The 9,177-nt window shown below is 41.6% G+C and overlaps 1 long non-coding RNA gene and 1 pseudogene across 4 annotated transcripts in view; one reads left to right on the top strand and one right to left on the bottom strand.

Annotated features, from left to right (window-relative positions):
• The window catches only part of LOC149122850 (uncharacterized), a 140,070-nt gene that overhangs the window by 125,639 nt on the left and 5,254 nt on the right, over window positions 1–9,177 (bottom strand). Inside the window, exon 3 of one of the 4 annotated variants that reach the window (XR_016219912.1) lies at window positions 7,619–7,812. The exons of the other annotated variants lie outside the window; for them this stretch is intronic. This is a non-coding gene — a long non-coding RNA (uncharacterized LOC149122850). Of the gene's footprint in view, window positions 1–7,618; window positions 7,813–9,177 lie in introns of those variants that run through there. 4 annotated transcript variants of the gene reach the window in all.
• On the top strand, window positions 618–1,372 carry LOC100344013 (ATP synthase peripheral stalk subunit b, mitochondrial pseudogene; annotated as a pseudogene).

The raw sequence follows: 9,177 nt of genomic DNA, 5'->3' as shown, positions 1-9,177 counted from the left end.
TGTGGGCACCGGTTCTAGTCCCAGCTGCTCCTCTTCTGATCCAGCTTTCAGCTATGGCCTGGGAAAGCAGTAGAAGGTGACCCAGATGCTTGGGCCCCTGCACCAGTGTGGGAGAACTGGAGGAGGCTCCTGGCTCCCGGCTTTGGACTGATGCACCTCCCGCTGTGGTGGCCATTTGGGGAGTGAACCAGCGAACAGTAGATCTTTCTATCTCTCTCTTTCATTGTCTCTAACTCTCTCTCTCTCAAATAAATAAATAAAATCTAAAAAAAAAAAATTAAAGGAAGACATAGAAGAAGACTTTAAAAAGTAGAAAAATCTTCCATGCTCATGTATTGGAAGAATCAACATCATCAAAATGTCCATACTACCGAAAGCAATTTATAGATTCAATGGGATCCTAATCAAAATACCAACAACATTCTTCTGAGATCTAGAAAAAAATGATGCTGAAATTCACGTGAAAGCATAAGAGACACTGAATAGCTAAAGCTATCTTAAACAACAAAAACAAAGCTGGAGGCATCACAATGCCAGATCTCAAGGGCAGTTATAATCAAAACAGCCTGGGAAAGTCTCTGGCCGGGGTCACAGGGACGCCCGGACTTTCACTGACCATGCTGTCCTGAACGGTGCTTTCTGCCACCACAGTGGCCCCCAGTCTGAAAAACACAGGCCTCCTGGGTCCAGAGATATTGCCAGCAACAAGGATCTTCCACGCAGGGAAGCCAAGTCTGGCCCCTCTACCATCTCTTTCTGAATATGGAGGGAAAGTCCGTCTTGGACTGAACCCTGAAGAATTCTTCCAGTTCCTTTATCCTAAAACTGGTGTAACAGGACCCTACATGCTTGGAACTGGGCTTATCTTACACTGTCTCTCCAAAGAAATATATGTGATTACCCCAGGGACCTTCTCTAGCATATCAGTAGCAGAGTTACTTGTATATGTAATTTAAAAATAGGGTGCCTCAATCGGCAAATTTGCTGATAAACTCAATGAGCAAAAATCGCTCAACTAGAAGAGGTGAAGCAGGTGTCCATCAAACAAATCCAGAATGCAACTGTTTTGGAGAAGTCAGCAGGCTCTGGTTCAGAAGCGCCACCGCCTTTCTTATGTGCAGAGAAATAACACTGCTATGGCCTTGGAGGTGACTCTCCAGGAACGGCTTCACAGAGCATACAAGGAGGTGAAGGATCGCCTGGACTACCACATCTCCGTGCAGAATACGATGCAGCAGGAGGAACAGGAGCACGTGATACACTGGGTGGAGAGCAGGATTAGGACACAACCGCCAAGGGCATTGCACATCTAAAGCTGCTGGCACAGGAGGCCCAGGCACAGCCAGTTCTGAGGTGCACCTGCCCCAGCTGAGGCGGTTAGAAAGAGCTGACTCACCAGATGGAGACTAAATGGGACTGTTGCCCTCTACAGAAGTTATGCTTTATCTTTCCTGAAAGTGAAATCTGAATTTCACAAAATGAGACAACCTTTGGCCAGTCATGTTTCTCATCCTTTGTTCTATGTATTTCGAATTGTTCCATGATCATGCTTAATGAGCAGTTTGCTTTTATTAAAACAGGCTGCCTGACTAAAAGACTACCCAGTTATGCTTTGAATTTATCATTAATTCTACCATCCTGCAATAAAGTGAAAATTGAAGTATTTAAAAAAATAGCCTGATACTGCACAAAACAGACATGTAGAACAATGGAACAGAATAGAAACTGCACAAATCAATCCACATATCTACAACCAACTTGTTTTTGACAAAGGAGCAAAAAAATCAACCCCTGGAGCCAAGAATGTCTCTTCAACAAATGGTGCTGAGAAAACTGGATCTCTGCATGCAGAAGGATGAAACAAGACCCCTACCTCACACCTTACACAAAAATCCACTTGAAATGGATCAGAGACCCAACTCTACAATGTGATACCATGAAATTACTAGAGAACAGTGGGGACACTCAGCAAGACATTGGCATAGGGAAAGATTTCGTGGGAAAGACCCCAGAAGCACAGGCAATCAAGGCCAAAACTAACAAATGGGACTACGTCACACTGGGGCTTCTGCACTGCCAAAGAAACAATGAGCAGAGTGAAGAGGCCACCAACAAATGGGAGAAAATACAGGCAAACTGTGCAACTGATCAAAGATTCATTTCCAGAATCTATAAAGAGCTCAAGAAATTCAACAACAACAAAACAGACAATCCAGTTAAGAAATGGGCTGGCTGGCACTGAGGTTCACTTGGCTAATCCTCTGCCTGTGGTGCTGGCACACCGGGTTCTAGTGTGTGATTATTTTGAAAAATTTGAGAAGAATTGGAATTAGTTCTTTTTAAAAGTCTGGTAGGATTCAGCAGTAAGCCATCAGCTTTTCTTTGTTGAGAGGGTCTTTATTACTGATTCAATCTCTGTCCTACTTATTGGTCTATTTAGGTTTTCTATGTCTTCAGGACTCAATTTTAATAGATTGCATGTGTCCAGAAATCTATCCATTTCTTCTAGATATTCCTGTTTGTTGCATTATAGCTGTTTGTAGTAATTCCTGATGATTCTTTTTATTTCTGTGGTATCTGTTGTAACATCTCTTTATTTGTCTCTGATTTTATTAATTTTTGTATTCTTTTATTTAGATAGTTGGACCAATGGTATATCAATTTTGCTTATTTAAAAGAGAACAGCTTTTTATTTTGCTGATTTTTTGTATTTTTTGTTTCAGTTTTGTTTATTTCTTCTCTAATTTTAATTATTTCTGTCTCCTTACTAGTTTTGAGTTTGACTTGTTGTTTTCTAGGTCCCTGAAATCCACTGTTGGATCACTGATTTGATGCCTTTCCAATTTCTTGATGTAGGCACTAACACTATAAAATTCCCCCTTAACACTACTTTTGCTGTATCCCAAAAGTTTTGATGTGTGGTCTTGTTTCATCTTCATTAATTTCTAGGAATTTTATTTGCTTTTTGATTTCTTCTGTGACCCACTGTTCATTCAAGAACATGTTGTTCGGTCTCCACGTGCTTGCATATTCTCTATTTTCTTAAGTTGCTAATTTCCAGCTTCAATCCATTCTTGTCTGAAAAGATACATTGTATGATTTCAATTTATTTGAAATTGTTGAGATTTGTTTTATGGCCTAACTGAAGTTCCACATTATTACTGTAGTGGAATCTATGACTCCCTTTAGATCCATTAACATTTGTGTTAAACAGCCAGGCGCCCTGTAATTGGTTGCATATACATTTATTCTAGTCATATCTTCCTGTTGAATTGATCCCTGCATCATTACATAGCGCCTTGCTTTGTCTCTTCTAACAGTTTTTGTGTTAAAGCCTACATTGTCTGGTATTAGGATGGCTACACCAGCTCATTTTTGCTTTCTATTAGTATGGGATATCTTTTTCCTTCCTCTGAGCGTGTATCTCCAAGGTAAGTGTGTTTCTTGTAGGCAGCAAATAGATAGGTTTTGTTTTTAATCCATTTAGCCATTATTTTAATTGGAGAAATTAGGCCATTTACATTCAAGGTTAATATTGATAAGTTATGCCTTTGTCCTGCCATTTTTCCAAAAATATTCCTACTGTTTGCAAAACATTCATTCTAATAGAAGAGTACTTATAAATTGGTTCTTTGTGCCCTCTAATGTCTTTTTGTTAAAATGCACCCTTAGCTGTGTGAAAGTGAAAGGCACCAAATGACTGTTATAGTAGTCTTTGGTTTTGCTCAATATTACACAGAAAATTCTAGAAATAAACAACTCATAAGTTTTTAAAAACTTTTATTAAAGTGTTACACTGTAATTACTCTATTTGATTATTAGTTATTCTTACTGATCTCTTATTGTGCCTAAATTATGAATTAAAACAAAGGAAAACACATAGTAAGTATAAAGCTTATTTAAAAGTTTAGGAAAAATGGAATTAAAAGATATGTTTATTGGGGTACAAAATAGTCTTGAAATTTGTGCACTTTTTTTATAAAATGTACTTTCCATGACCTTTTAGAAGATCCCTGGGATAGCGTTTGATGCTATCCGTGGAGTCAGGTCATGGAATGTGTCCCCTGAATTTCAGGGGAGACCACACTCTGGGCATTTCACTCACGCCCTCATTTTTAGGGATTTGAGGAGTATTAAGAAATCACCACACACAATGTCCTCATTTTAGTTCGCTACATAACCACAGTGTTGCTATCACATTGGCTCACATGAGATTACTGCCTGTAACACTGAATTCTGGCATTGCTGAACTTAGCTATTAAATCACCCATAGCCACAGTCTCTGCTCGTAAAGCACTCACATGTATTATAGAATCCTGGACCCTAAACATCACACAAAAGGTGCTTTTCTGATAACTAATTGAATCCCTTTAAAATGAACTTGCTCTGTTTCCTGTTAGATAAGTCCTATGTCCTATCTTTTATTCTCCATAAATATTCCCTGTAGTAAATGAGTTATAAACTATGGCTTTCAGATTTCATAAGGAAATAGAGTTATACTGAGGGGAAGCTCAACTAACTTGGTAACTGGCAGGCCCAGGACTCAAATACTTATCTGACTCTGGATTCATGACTTACTTTTCTTTTTCTTTCCTTCATTTTCTTTTTATTATTTTGTATTTGAGAGGCATAGAGACAGAACCATAAACAACACAGGGACTTACCTCAACAGTAGATGAATGCAAGCAAGCAAGCACACAATTTACTTAGAAAAAGTAAGAGCAGAAGCAAGTATTCAGTACAGAAGCTAAGTCACCGCTCGGGACACCTTCATTGCATATCAGAATGCCTGGGTTTGAGTCCCAGCTCTGCTTATGTTTCCAGTTTCCTGCTAATGCACACCCTGGGAAACCACAGGAGACAGCTCAAGTATCTGTGTCCCTGCCACCCACATGGGAGACCTGTCTTGAGTTCCACACACCTGGCTTCCGCATGGCTCAACCCTGCCCTGGTTACTAAGGTCATTTGGAGATTGAGTCAGTAGATGGCACATCTCTCTCTGTCTCTATTTCTGTCCTTCTCTGTCTCTCAAATAAATAGAAATAAATAGAAATAATGAAGAAAAAAGGTAAGAGAAGTGACATTTCCGTGTTACACGGAACAATTCAAATACATCAAGAAGAACCAAGAATACAGAATCAAGTCATACCAGGGGAAGAAACCAATCTCACAGGTCTCCAGGATAAAAATCAAATTAGTGTCAGGTCACAGCACTAGAGCTGTCACAAAGGAGCTGGCAAAAGAGATCCTCCCAGGCCAGCAAAGGACAGACCTTCACCAGGGGAGGAGGAGAAAGAGCAGGAGGCTGTGATACGTGACTTGTAAATCTTGTGTAGTGAGACACAGCCAAAAAGGAACTCCTGACATGTGAATCTGAAAAGCTTTAAGAAAAAAAACGCTGGGGCCGGCGCTGTGGCTTAGCGGGTAAAGCCACCACCTGCAGTGCCTGCATTCCATATGGACGCCAATTCGAGACCCAGCTGCTCCCCTTCTGATCCAGCTCTCTGCTATGGCCTGGGAGAGCAGTAGAAGATGGCCCAAGTCCTTGGGCCCCTGCACCCACATGGGAGACCCGGAAGAAGTTCCTGGCTCCTGGCTTCAGATCGGCGCAGCTCTGGCCATTGCAGCCAATTGAGAAGTGAACCAGTGGATCACGCTTGCTCGCTCTCTCTCTCTCTGCCTCTCTGCCTCTCCTTCTCTCTCTGTGTTAACTCTGACTTTCAAATAAATAAATAAATCTCTAAAAAAAAATGCCACTTTACAAAATGAACTGACCATTTTAAAGAAAGAAGCTGCCCAACAGGAAAAAGCATTTTAGAAAATAGATGAACATTTGAAGAAACAGAAGCAGAAGGCGGGGCCTCCAGTTGACCAAGTGTGAGTACGACATGCTGTAGGCATAGGGACACTCGCCTTTCTGGGGTGAGTCCATTTCCGTCACATAATGCCAGAGTCAGACAAAAATACAGAAACAAATCTCTATGCCAAAGAGATTTTGGGGGGATAAACAAAGAATAGGATTGCAATGCAGGACATACACGCGTGGGCCAGTGTGGCAACTGGCATGTCTGAGAAACAAAGACAAAGTTGGAATGTTATTAGGAAAGAGAAAAGTGACATGAAGTATTGTGAAAGTTCACCCACACTCGTGGCAGGAAGTGAGAGCTGGTGCGCTGCTATTGGCAGGTGTTGGCATTCACCATGAAGACTAGGCCTGAAGTCATAAAGCACATCTCACTTGTCTGGGCTTGTAAAACACAGCCAAGAGCAGGCACTGGTGAGTGCCTGCCCCATGGCTTCCTGATTCTTTTTAGTTGGGTGTCTCAGGAATGGATCTGGTTTCTAAAACCCATTTTCACAAAACAAGCTTGCATTCCAGGATGACAGGGAGCAAATGTTTGTGATTCCTTATGGATCCGAGCTAAACGAGCTAAACGACATCAAAGAAAACGTGGCAGGGTGGAGACTACGAGAGATGTGGAAATGGGCGATTATGGCCAGTAAGGGAGGAGTATCAGGAATTACTCTCTGCTTTCTGGCTTGCATAATTGGACGGATGATTATTTTGTTTACCAATGAATTGCTGTGATTTGGATAATAGTTTGAAAAACCCCCACAGGCCTACATGTTCAAGGCTTTGTCCCCAGAATGGCACTGTGGGAGATGGAAACCTTTAGGAAGTGGGCCCTAGAGAGAGGTTCTTAGGTCACTAGGATTGTCTCCTCAGAAGGTAGTTCTCAAGTTATCTCTTGAGTTTTCAGGAGAGGGTGTATACAAAAGCCTGAGTTTAATCTATCCTCCTCCTCTTAGGCTTCCTGGTTTAGCACACAATACCGTGCATGCTCAGTGACTGCCATGCGCTCCCCTCACAGAAACAGAGCTGATGTGTTGCTGATCTAGGCCTTGGACCTCCAGAATTTGGAGCTAAATAAATCTCCTCTCTCTGTAAAGTTGGTTGCCTTGGGTATTCCATTATAGTATCAAAAAATGACTCCTAAAAATATAAATACAAGAGGAAAGTAAAAATTTTAACGAGTCTGTGTCTGTGTATCAGTTTCTCTGTCTTTGTGTGTGTGTGCACGTGTTTGCAGAGGAGTGAGGAACATAGCTTTGCTTTCTTGCCCATCCACAGGAATTTTAGTTGAATATCGGTGAATATCTCTCCTTGAAAAATAGACTTCAAAATTGAGAGAATATCGGTGGTAGGTAGACCCAGAGTTGGGAGTGCAGAGTTGGGAGGAGGACGTGACTGGAGAGGGTCCCCAAACAGCTCTATTGACATGAACATTTGAGGGACAAGCAGATAATGAAAGGCTTGGACATCTGAACAAGAAGAATAAAGTCCAGCAGGCCTTATTGATGGCCTCTTGGCAGACATCACTGCTTCTCCTCGTCCTAGCAGAGATCTGTCTAGCCCCCTCCTACATGAACCAGGAAAATGCTGGTTACTTTAAAGCCCTCAAGGTGTTCCCTCTGCTGTGAGACTGAATCATTTGTGCACTGGCATGAGACCTGAGCACACGTGACCTCAGCCCAAGTAGAAGCTTCTGTACTCAGATACCACCAAGCCATACAGGTCTTTTAATTCAAGATTGTGAGTCACGTATGTTCTATCATGGGACATGCAGAGAGAGGGGGCTGCTGAAGGCTTAAACGACGTCAGGCTCTTGCCAAAAGCTCTCAGAAGAAGCAGTGCCTCTGCTTTGGACAGACATTGTCATGTCTGGGTTTCCTTTTGCTACACACCACCTTGAGCAGAACCTTGAGTAGAATCCTTGACCTTGAGTAGAATCCCCAAAATAAGAACACAATCTGAAAGACCAAATTGCAAGGAAAAAACAATAGTGCCTCTGATGATTGATTAATTGATTATGGATATTGGGACCTCTTGTTATGATGTGACTAAGTTACAATTGATAATAAAATTTCTTCACAACTTATCTCACTTTTTACTTGGTCTTTGGAAGTTTAAAATCAAAAATATCCGTACATTTAGAGAGAGACTTCATAGACACTTGTCTGAAAATTTCCTTAAAAGAAAATATGAACTGAGAGTTACTCAGTGTGACTTTCACACTAACAGTTTTGATCTACTTCCTATTAACACAAGACAAATTTCAGTAGATTTAGGGTGTATGAAACTCAGAAAGGAGAATGTAGATGTTCAGGTTTTATATTATTCTTTACAGAATTTCACCTGTAGACAAAAAGAAATTGCGTAGGAGCTAGAGGAAGATAACAGTCAAGACATGTTTTTTTGCTTGGTGGTTCAGATATTTGTTGTTGTCGTGTTGTTGTTTTGTTTTGTTGTGTGTTTGTTAATGCAGTTTATACGCATATGCTTGTTTATACTCATAGGCTGAAGAGAAAGGGTTACTAGAAAAAGAAGACTTTCCAGAAAGAGTTGAGGATGTAATTACTGGAATTCAGAAGCTGCAGGGAAGGGACCCGAACTGCCTTCTGTCTTCATGAAACTGCCCATTGGGTCAGCACCTTCAGAACTGTCACGTAAAGACTTCCAACATTCCTCCTTCATCGGAACCCTACGCAGTCCTCAAGGGAAGTAGGCTCTTGCCCCTGAGAATTCTCCACCCCATGTTCAGGACTCTGGCCAGTAGTGACTGCTTGGAGACCTCTGCACTTCTCATGAGGTATTTGGAAACACTGAGGGACAACGTCAACACCAGCAGCCCTACGGTTCTCCTACCACACTCTCAACACCTCTCTCTACCACACACTGGAAAATAACTTGCTGGGTTTTCTTCTTCCAGGCCTCTTCATCTATTACACTCACCCTGCCCATCCTAGCTTCCCTTCCCTCTCAGGTCCTCTGGTCTTGATAAGCACTGTCGCGATCATATGGAACAGCTCAAAATAGAGAACCTGTGTCCACACTGGAAATGAATGGAATCAAGTGTTGCATTAGGTCAAATGCAAAATTTGGTGTAGCTAGGCATAGACGGATTTATTTGTACACAGTTCTAGCAGCTCTTTAAATTCATAAGATGTTTAAGATGATGTATAAGTCAAAGGGGCATTAAGAACGATGAAGTAGAAGGAAACCATTTCTCATCTCGCTCTACTCTTGGCTAAAGTCAGTGCCTTGGCTGGTGCCACGGCTCACTAGGCTAATCCTCCACCTAGCGGCGCCGGCACACTGGGTTCTAGTCCCAGTCA

The sequence above is a fragment of the Oryctolagus cuniculus genome, chromosome 13 (genome assembly GCF_051225735.1).
Source record: "Oryctolagus cuniculus isolate XC-2025 breed Fujian yellow rabbit chromosome 13, ASM5122573v1, whole genome shotgun sequence".
NCBI lineage: Eukaryota > Metazoa > Chordata > Mammalia > Lagomorpha > Leporidae > Oryctolagus > Oryctolagus cuniculus.
This window is presented reverse-complemented; position numbering and strand designations above follow the sequence as displayed.